At 47.1% G+C, this 8,581-nt stretch overlaps 1 long non-coding RNA gene across 1 annotated transcript in view; it reads left to right on the forward strand.

Annotated features, from left to right (window-relative positions):
- Nucleotides 1–7,864, forward strand: part of LOC144141401 (uncharacterized) — a 52,125-nt gene extending 44,261 nt beyond the window's left edge. Inside the window, exon 3 of the long non-coding RNA XR_013316583.1 lies at nucleotides 7,709–7,864. This is a non-coding gene — a long non-coding RNA (uncharacterized LOC144141401). The remainder of the gene's footprint in view (nucleotides 1–7,708) is intronic.
- The last annotated feature ends 717 nt before the right edge of the window (nucleotides 7,865–8,581 follow it).

Consider the following 8,581-nt stretch of genomic DNA (forward strand, 5'->3'; position numbering starts at 1 on the left):
CCCGGTGCAACTTGGATTTCATTTCGAGTTCCCGTACTCCGCACCCTCGCCATAATCCACGGAGTGGAGATGCTGCCTTTTTTTTTCACTAGGAGTAACTGGTTTGCAAATCTTCTAATAGTTTGTTGCAACAAGTGAGGGAAGGGTTTTATTACAAAAACGCGCTTGACTACCCTGGTGGCTGTTCTGTACTCGGAAAGAACAGATTGATACACCTGCCAATGGGCGAAAAAGTTAGTCTGTTTTGTCCGACAGAACAACCTTTTTTTATTCTGCAACTTCTTTTGGTCAGTTTAGAACCACGTGGAGTGTTGGAGACCCCTGATAACGCGTTTGGTAATGCATCGGGTGAATAAAGATTCAATTTTCATTCTGAACAATTTAGTTTTGTTCAATAGTGTGATCAAAGAAGCCATAAGCAAAGCTCTCAAACTGCGATAACAGTTTCGTACTGATGGAAGCACAATTGAATATTAATCACAATTGTTTTCTGATTGTTGGGATTCCGCCGAAGAACCTGTTGTTTTGAAGTGCACGAAAAAATGGTCGCTTACGCCTGCGTTGTGTGAAGTAGAATGCACAGGGCCTCGCAATGTTCTAAGAGTCAGCTCTAGAATATTTGATGAAGTAGGGAGGGCCCATTATGGTCGGCTGCATTACGAGTTGGGTGAAGTTAGTCTTCGCACAATTAGGCAAAATGTGAACAGTTGGCTGAAGTTGTGCTAGACGAAGAACAAGGAAGTGACGGATTTAGGGTTTGGTAGTAATGTCGCCTAGGACAACAAGTGTATGCGGTTGCCTTTTTGCAATGTCATTTTTAACATCATGCAGGTTTGCCGAACAGTGATGACGCGTACGGAAAGGGGGTAAGAGCATCAAACTATGACATTTTGATAGTTCACATGAACGGAAATTTGAACAAATCTTAAAGGTGATACTACTACTAGTTGGCTAGAAACTACATAATCGGCTACGGGTATAAGAATACCAGCTCCTGGCGATTCGTCCTGATCACACCTGTAAATTGTATAAATATTTTCACAATCGAACAGCTCTGCAATTGAAATTCTTGGGGTAAGCCAGGCATCGGTTAACACTACCACATAAGCGAAGACGTTGTCAACAACCAAAGGTAATGCATCTCGTATTGTAGCAAAACTTCCTAAAATAGAATACAAAAGTGTACAGCTACGCTAAGTGCCGAAGAGGGCACATTGTTAGGATAAACGCGAATCATCGTCGGCAAGACTAGCGAATGACCAAGCCTCTGATGGGTTGTGCACATTTCTATGCAGCTCACAAACGCAGTCTGTTACCAGAGAGTACACAAAGCACTTTTTGTTGGTGTGCATCTTATTGTACTTGACGGTATACTTCTTCTCACTCGCCTTGCCGAATCGGAAAGGCTTTTTGTGCACGCTTCTTGTTGCGCGGCTGTAACCCTTGATGATTATTGTATTAGACTCACGAGGACTGCTCTAGAAAGAACTATGCTTTCTTTAACTTCAAGGACGCAAATGTTACAATTACTGCTCGATATTTGACGCGAGATATGCTGCCATCACTAATTCTAAAGTTTAGCTTCGGAGCCCCATTGAGGATGTCGAAAACGTTTTCTTCTGATTGCGCCCTAGTTTCGGGAACGCAATCTTCTATTCCATAAAACAGCAAGTTTTCACTTCCAGAACGATATTCAAATTCACCAAAATGCTTATTGACCAGAAGTACTTCAGGCACCTATTGACGATTCCGCTGGTTGTTTGCGACCCACGCACATTCCTCAAAGGCGCCTAATCTGTTGTTTATTTCTGTGAATTTCTGTTGAAGAGATACGTGTGCCTCTCCACTTTCGTTAATAGATTCTATAAGTCATTCGTGTTTTCCGTCTATGTTAACGTGCAACTCCTGAATCAATGAAATAAACTGTTCTATTGCTTCCCCAGATCTTCGTCTCGGGGCCCCGGGTTCTCCTTGGTATCACCGGACATACCTAGGAGCCTAATGACAAGAACTCACTCGTAAAAGGACATAACCAAACTTTGTCGGCATGGAAGAATATCCAAACATTTCTTGTTTTCTTAGCATACAGGGAAACAGGTGAACTAACCTGCCCAATATAACAGAAGTGTGTCAGATGTGCGTACATGTTCTCTGAATTTCCATGTCCACTCAAGGGGCATCCAATGAACCAGTTGCTTATAAGTAGTCAGTTGATGTGGCCGTCGATTCTACTGAATATGGTGGGGTGATCACCGGCAGGCATTTCTGAAAGCGCGATCCGGAAGGCTGGCAGGCGGGAAGGTCAGGTGATTGCATGGTCTGGTAGAGGTGCGTATCAAGGAGCATTACCTGCTGCACCGGCGCGGCTCCGGATATAGAACTCGTACATGAGGCAATGATGGTCAAGATCTGCATAATATAACAGAAGGGTGTCAGAAGCGTGCACATGTACGGCGAACTTACATTCCCACTCTTTTCTCACAACGGCCGTGTCTCTCTCGCTGATTCTGAAACCACCTCAAAGTTCTGTGCAATTTTCCGTGAATCATAGCATATGCCCGGAAGTGCGCTCCCTGATGTTATCTTCGGCCTTTCTAGCTTCGCCTCTCCTTTTAAACATTTTGCGAAGTCTGTGTCCCCCTACCCCCCAACATAACACCAGAACAACGTTTGTAACAATTCCCCTGCAACAAGGGTATGGAAGGTTTAAAGCCAACATAACATATATGAAGGGGGCTAGAAACCAATTTTTTCAGATGAGCCTGTAGGAAGCAGACTCGGTAGGGTGGCGGTGGCCTCCTACATTTTATTGGAGATGGCGTAGGCCCGGCCAGGAGTGGGAGCTGTGCGGACATGCGGCCGCCCAGGCGCTCGGTAGAGTTCGATCTTCGTGGCGCGTGGCACTGCTGACGCAGCCGGTAAAGAACCGCTGCTGATGATAATTGTGGGATGCAAGGGTGATTATGATAGTGGCGCTGTTAGCGGTGAAGCTGCCGCCACTACAGGGCTCCCCCCTAATGCGTAGTGCGTTAAGAAAGCCGCCGAAGTACAAGCTATGTGCAGGTAATTAACTAGGCCTATCCGTGGTAAAGGTCATTAGACGGTCCAGGTCAAATCGCGGGTAAACTATGGGAGCAGTCCTGGTCAGTCCATTGTGGGTTTCCGGAGCGTTGATTGGCCTCAGGTAGCTTTGGCTGGGAGTGCACGGTGGGAGGAACTGGTGTACGGTGGAGTAGTGCCGAAGTGAAAGAGGCACGAACCGCGGCCACAGTGAAGATTTGACGGGGCCGGTAGAACGGGCGCTCCATGACCAGACTCTTGCGACGTATGTACACTGGCGTTCGTGTGCCAGTACGAGGAGGCTTATACTGTCGACGGTGACGGTTTGAGCATGGTGTCTGGTGCGACATCGTTGCGCATGCTCTAAGCGTAACCGCCGTACGACTCCTAGGGTGACAGCGGCTACAGCGAGGCCCCCACGTCCCGGAACACCGACTGATATAAGCCCACAACGCTGGTTGTAGCCGGCATGCAAGACGTTGTTTGGCAAGACGGCACTGACGCCTCGTCGATGTGTGCCTGTGTGCCAAAGCAGTGGCAGTGACGAAACTCGCTTTCATTACTGGTGCTTACGAAGTCGTCGGCGACGTCTGCGTCGAGTTTCGGGAACGCGCTCCTCTGGTGGCGACATCGGTTAGCTATGAGGCTGTACGTCTGTCGCCAGTGCGTCGGGCTTTTCCTGGTAATCGTGCACGTCGCAGTTGACGGGGTGGGCGTGGGGCGTTTCTTGTAAAGTCAGGGTCGCGGCTGTGTTGTCGGGGTTCGCGGATGGTGCCACTACATAAACTGCACCCGAGTTATGCTGCGACAGGAAGGGAGCCGGGCTCTGTGTCACTGTCGTGGTGGCCTTTACGTACAACGGCGGTGTAGCGGGCGACCAGTTTGGGGAGGATGGAACGCTCACGGAGCACTCACCGAAGCCCTTGCATGGGGTGGTAGAAGGGGAGTAGGGCTGCGGCCGGTGGGCGTCCGTGATGACGTCGGCTGTGAGCCCCGTCGGTGTATGTGTGGCTGCCGCGCTGGACGTGCAGTCTACGATGGCGACACTCGTGGCAGGAAACGACGCCGATGGTGCAGAAGGTACGATGTGCGACGGCTAAGCGTGTGCGGACGGCGCGGGTACCTTATCTGCAGCAGGCCGAAAGCAGTCGTCCTTGAAGTCGTAGAGCGCGAGCACGGCAGCGCGAAGGTCGTCGTAGGGTGTTTCGCTGGGCGGTGGTAGGGCGAGGACGCAGCGGAGCTCGAGGGGAAGCGTTTCCCAGAGGATGGAGTGCTTCAGAGGCTGTACACTGACGTGGTTGAGCCAGAGGGCAGCCTCGTACTTGAAGAACCATCATCTGACGTGCCGTGGCTCGAACGCTGGTATCGGCGGGTCCCCCCACGTCACCATGTCGGTGTGCCGCTGGCCGGGTATATGGCGCGAAACCTCCGGGTCACCACTTGTAGGGAACGTCCTGGTCACCACTTGTAGTGAGCGTCTGGGTCACCACATGTAGGAAGCAAACTCGGTAGGGTGCGGTGGCCTCCTACATTTTATTGGAGACAGCGTAGGCCCGGTCAGGAGTGGGAGCTGTGGGGACATGCGGCCGCCCAGGTGCTCGGTAGAGTTCGACCTTCGTGGCGCGTGGCACTACTGACGCAGCCGGGCAAGCACCGCTGATGATGATGATTGTGGGATGCAGAGGTGATGATGATATTGGCACTGTTAGCGGGTGAAGCTGCCGCCCCTACAAGCCAATTTGCAGGGTGAAAAAATGCCAATTGGCTTTCCTTCGCATTATTGTCATGATGTCCCATTTAACGTCTCACAGCTACTCTAGTAGTACAGCTAGGTATGCCTCATTACACAAGATGCGAGTGTTGATCCTTTCCAAGGTCAGTTCCTAAAGGTGGCACTCCGGACCCACAAATTTTTAGCACCCTGTGCTGTATCCTTGTCTGACCACTGCCGGAGAAACGTCCTTTAAAGCTGCTGAGGGCTGTTGGCCAAGCATGGAGTTGATCAGTCGTGGGAGGTGTCGGCCAACTACACCAGGTGGCCTGGTCCCTATCTATTGAGAGTACTGTTTCTGTCCGTAAGAGCCTTCCTATCGTGGTTGTAACTTCCTTGTGTGCCCTTATGCTTCCAGCATGATGGTTACTTCCGGAGGGGGCAGCGCTCCATACCTGCATGTCAAGGTTGGGTTCGGAGAGCCAGCCAAAAAATAGAGAGAGAGAGAAAGAGAGAAAGGAAGAAAGAAGTTTCTTTGGACGACGTTGTCGCGCGCGCCTGTAGTAATATTGACGTCGCGTTTGTCGGCCTTGCGTTTAACACGCACGGTTCTGAAGGACTAAATAAACACGCTAACTTACTGATGAGGTTAACTGACATCTCACCGTGGGGAAGAAAGGTCACTGCCATGCTCGATTGTATTGCTAGATAACATGGCTAGTTCGAAGCCCAGCTGGCCATAAAATGACCGCTGAAGTTGTATAGGAGTGTTATCTTACGCTGCAGTGTCAAAAGTCGCTCAGCTGCATAAAAATGCGTCCGCTATAACGGGACGGTTCTCAAGCTAGGGTAGGTCTTTGTTCTTTTTCTCACGCTGCAATGTCAAAAGTCGCTCAGCTGTATGAAAATGCGTCCGCTATAACTTGAGGGTTCTCAAGCTAGGGTAGCTGTTTGTTCACATTTCGCCTTTTTGCCGCAACGTTTACCAAATATTGCGCTAAGAAGATTACTTAAGTTGTAAAACTATCGGAACAGCAACGCCGTAACGCGAGTATGGCCGTTGAGCGGTCACGCTGTCGCGGAAGTTGGCTACGTTTATTTAATTGCGTGTGCCTGAACGGCCGCAGCTGTCCTGGCGCCGACAAAAAAAAGAATCGTTTATAGCTGTAATATAATGGGTTCCAGGTGGCTAAAATTTCGTATAAAACCATCGATAATTTATGAAAGAGGAAAGCGAAATAATTAGAACCTACACGGCCAGTATTGTAAAATGTAAAAACCGTCAACTTGTTCTATAGATCATTCAATGTCAAAAGGGACCTTTTTTTGTTGCAGCAAAAAGTGGTATCTTGATTTACAATAAAAAACATTTAGTGAGTACCAAAACAAGTAAAAACATTTGGGACAGGCTAGCATAAGATTGAGAAACATTCATTTCTTGTTTCTAACAGGTCAGGTTAATTTTATCATTTTGCCTTGCGTTCTTCGGACAACCGGATGCATTATTTCTTTATTTAATAGAGAAAGCAGACGAAAATTATGCCTTTCGTAGTAGAGAGCACTTTATACAGCTGGGTAACTGGGCAAGGAATCGAAAATAATTTTCGACATGAATACAGACAAGTGAATATATGGCGGCAAATTATCCGGCTGCAAGATGTTTTCGGTAGTTGTTGACATGCATTCGATTGTGTAAGCGGGCATCTTGCGTCGCCTCGTGGTGCAGTTATCGGCATCGTCACTATCAGCATCTGCTATATATGATAAGAAAGCCCTGTCCCCGTTTGCCGGTCCTTGGCACATTTGCAAACAAATAAATACAGCGGCAGTTAAGGAAGAGATGTTTTGTTATATTGAAGCCAAAAAAACTATTTCAAATCTTGTAAATTCTTGCTTTATTTGTGACTTTGTTGTTGTCATCATCTGTGTGTCCAAGTGCTAATGTCAATGTCAGGGCACCTTGCTTAGCTCATTGTAAAGTAGATACATCCGGCGCAGTTTATGTGGCCATTCCGGTTCTAGCCAAATTTGGGTGAAAAAATTAATTTTACAGATCTAAATGCATGGTGAGAGAATCTATTGCCCAGCTGTCTTTATTACTTCAGGAAGCTGGTCTATATAAAAATCTCTGCATGGAATTTTGCACCGACGCAGCATACACTACAAAGTGAATCCTTGAAACTTTTTCTCGTAGGCAGAAAAAAATTCAGTTTAATTATCTTCACCAATAACGGAATGCAGTTCATCCTAAAATTATTCAGTTGGAGCATATGTTGCTTTTTCGAGTTTCAGTTCGTATCTGTACTGCAATCCGAATAAAATATATGCAAGCACACTTTGTTCTGTAGCAGTGTCCGGCTTGCTGCCTTGTCCAGTAAACAAATGTCCTTTTTGGTGGGCCGATGTCAGTAATACCGACCGTATTACTGTTATACATTCCGCAACCTACCAGCCAAGTGTGTGAAAGAACTTAGGTATGTGTCATCGGTAAGTGTTACCGAAAGAGACCATTTGAAATGATAACGATTGTCTAAATTGGGAAACTCAGTGAACCTTCTCTTGACACACGTGAGTTTTGGAGTGCCTGTCTGCTAATTTTGGCATCAATTTTTGTTTGTAGTATTCACGCTGCTCCGGTTCCCGTCTGAATATTTGAAAAACGAATTTAAGCCATACATTCTGTAAAGATTCCTTAAAAGTGGTCCAAACTCTTTGTAACAACAGCATATGTATACTGTTAACTAAACATTCATGGTAACAAGATAAGTTATATATCACAACTGTAAGTTATATATCCAGATAAGTTATAACAAGATCAGCTATAAGAAGTGTAAATATGTGTGGGTGCCTCCAAGTGCATCGCTGTCGGTGGTGGTACTGTGAGCTCTGTTGTTCTTGTAAGTAATTGATTCCTTTTGTATTTGTTCATTTTTGCAGGCACTCCTTAGCATGCCAGTTGTCCTCTTCAGTGCAATAAAGTGACTACTCTGTCCACCACCACAATGGAAAGTCGCATATATCGTAAGCAGTATGACTGCACGGGTAGCAATTCAGAGAATAAACTTGCACCAAATTCTGTAATCACACGGTCATTGTGAATTTCTTAATCTAATCAGATTAAGATAGATTAAGATAAGATCACATTAAGATAAGCACAAATAATCGCGTTTACAACGTTATACATTCTGCACTTGGATGTGTAAAGATCTCGGCTATAGCTCATCCAGACGGGGTGAGAGCAGAAATGGCACAATAAAACGCCTTCAGCTGTCGAAAGGGCAGACTACAGTAACTTTCATGTGTAAGCTTCTCCCATTACTGAGGGTAAATGGTTAGAAAGTTGACTTGGTAGAAACGATGATTAGCCGTCATCTGCGTACGTTCAGCGGCCATGGGTTGGCAAAAATCAAATTTCCACCGCTTGACGAGAGCACGGCCGCAGAGTGGTTGCGGGGGGCTCGACGATGCATTGGTCAAAGGTGAGCAGCTATTCTTCTTATACCAGGCCACTTTCAGCACATTGCCATGGCCCACTTTTCAGCATGGGCTTCATGCAATGCATAAATAATTGCCGGGCGGAATTTACCTGGTTATACATGCATAGCTAATGGTTCGGCGTACGAGCTTGAGCTTCTGGGTAGTGGCCGCATGGATGTTTGCGCGCACTGGCCATGCGCGCTGACATGAATGCCATTCCCGTGAGGCGCCTGACGAATGTTGTAGGTGTGCTTATAACACCGCAACTGTTACATTAGTAGCATTTTTGCCCTGACGTTTAGCTACTGCTTGATTGTGCGGTTGTCTGAGATC

The sequence above is a fragment of the Haemaphysalis longicornis genome, unplaced genomic scaffold, assembly GCF_048455015.1.
Source record: "Haemaphysalis longicornis isolate Haplotype H1 unplaced genomic scaffold, Haemaphysalis longicornis Haplotype H1 scaffold_6, whole genome shotgun sequence".
NCBI classification, from domain to species: Eukaryota; Metazoa; Arthropoda; class Arachnida; order Ixodida; family Ixodidae; genus Haemaphysalis; species Haemaphysalis longicornis.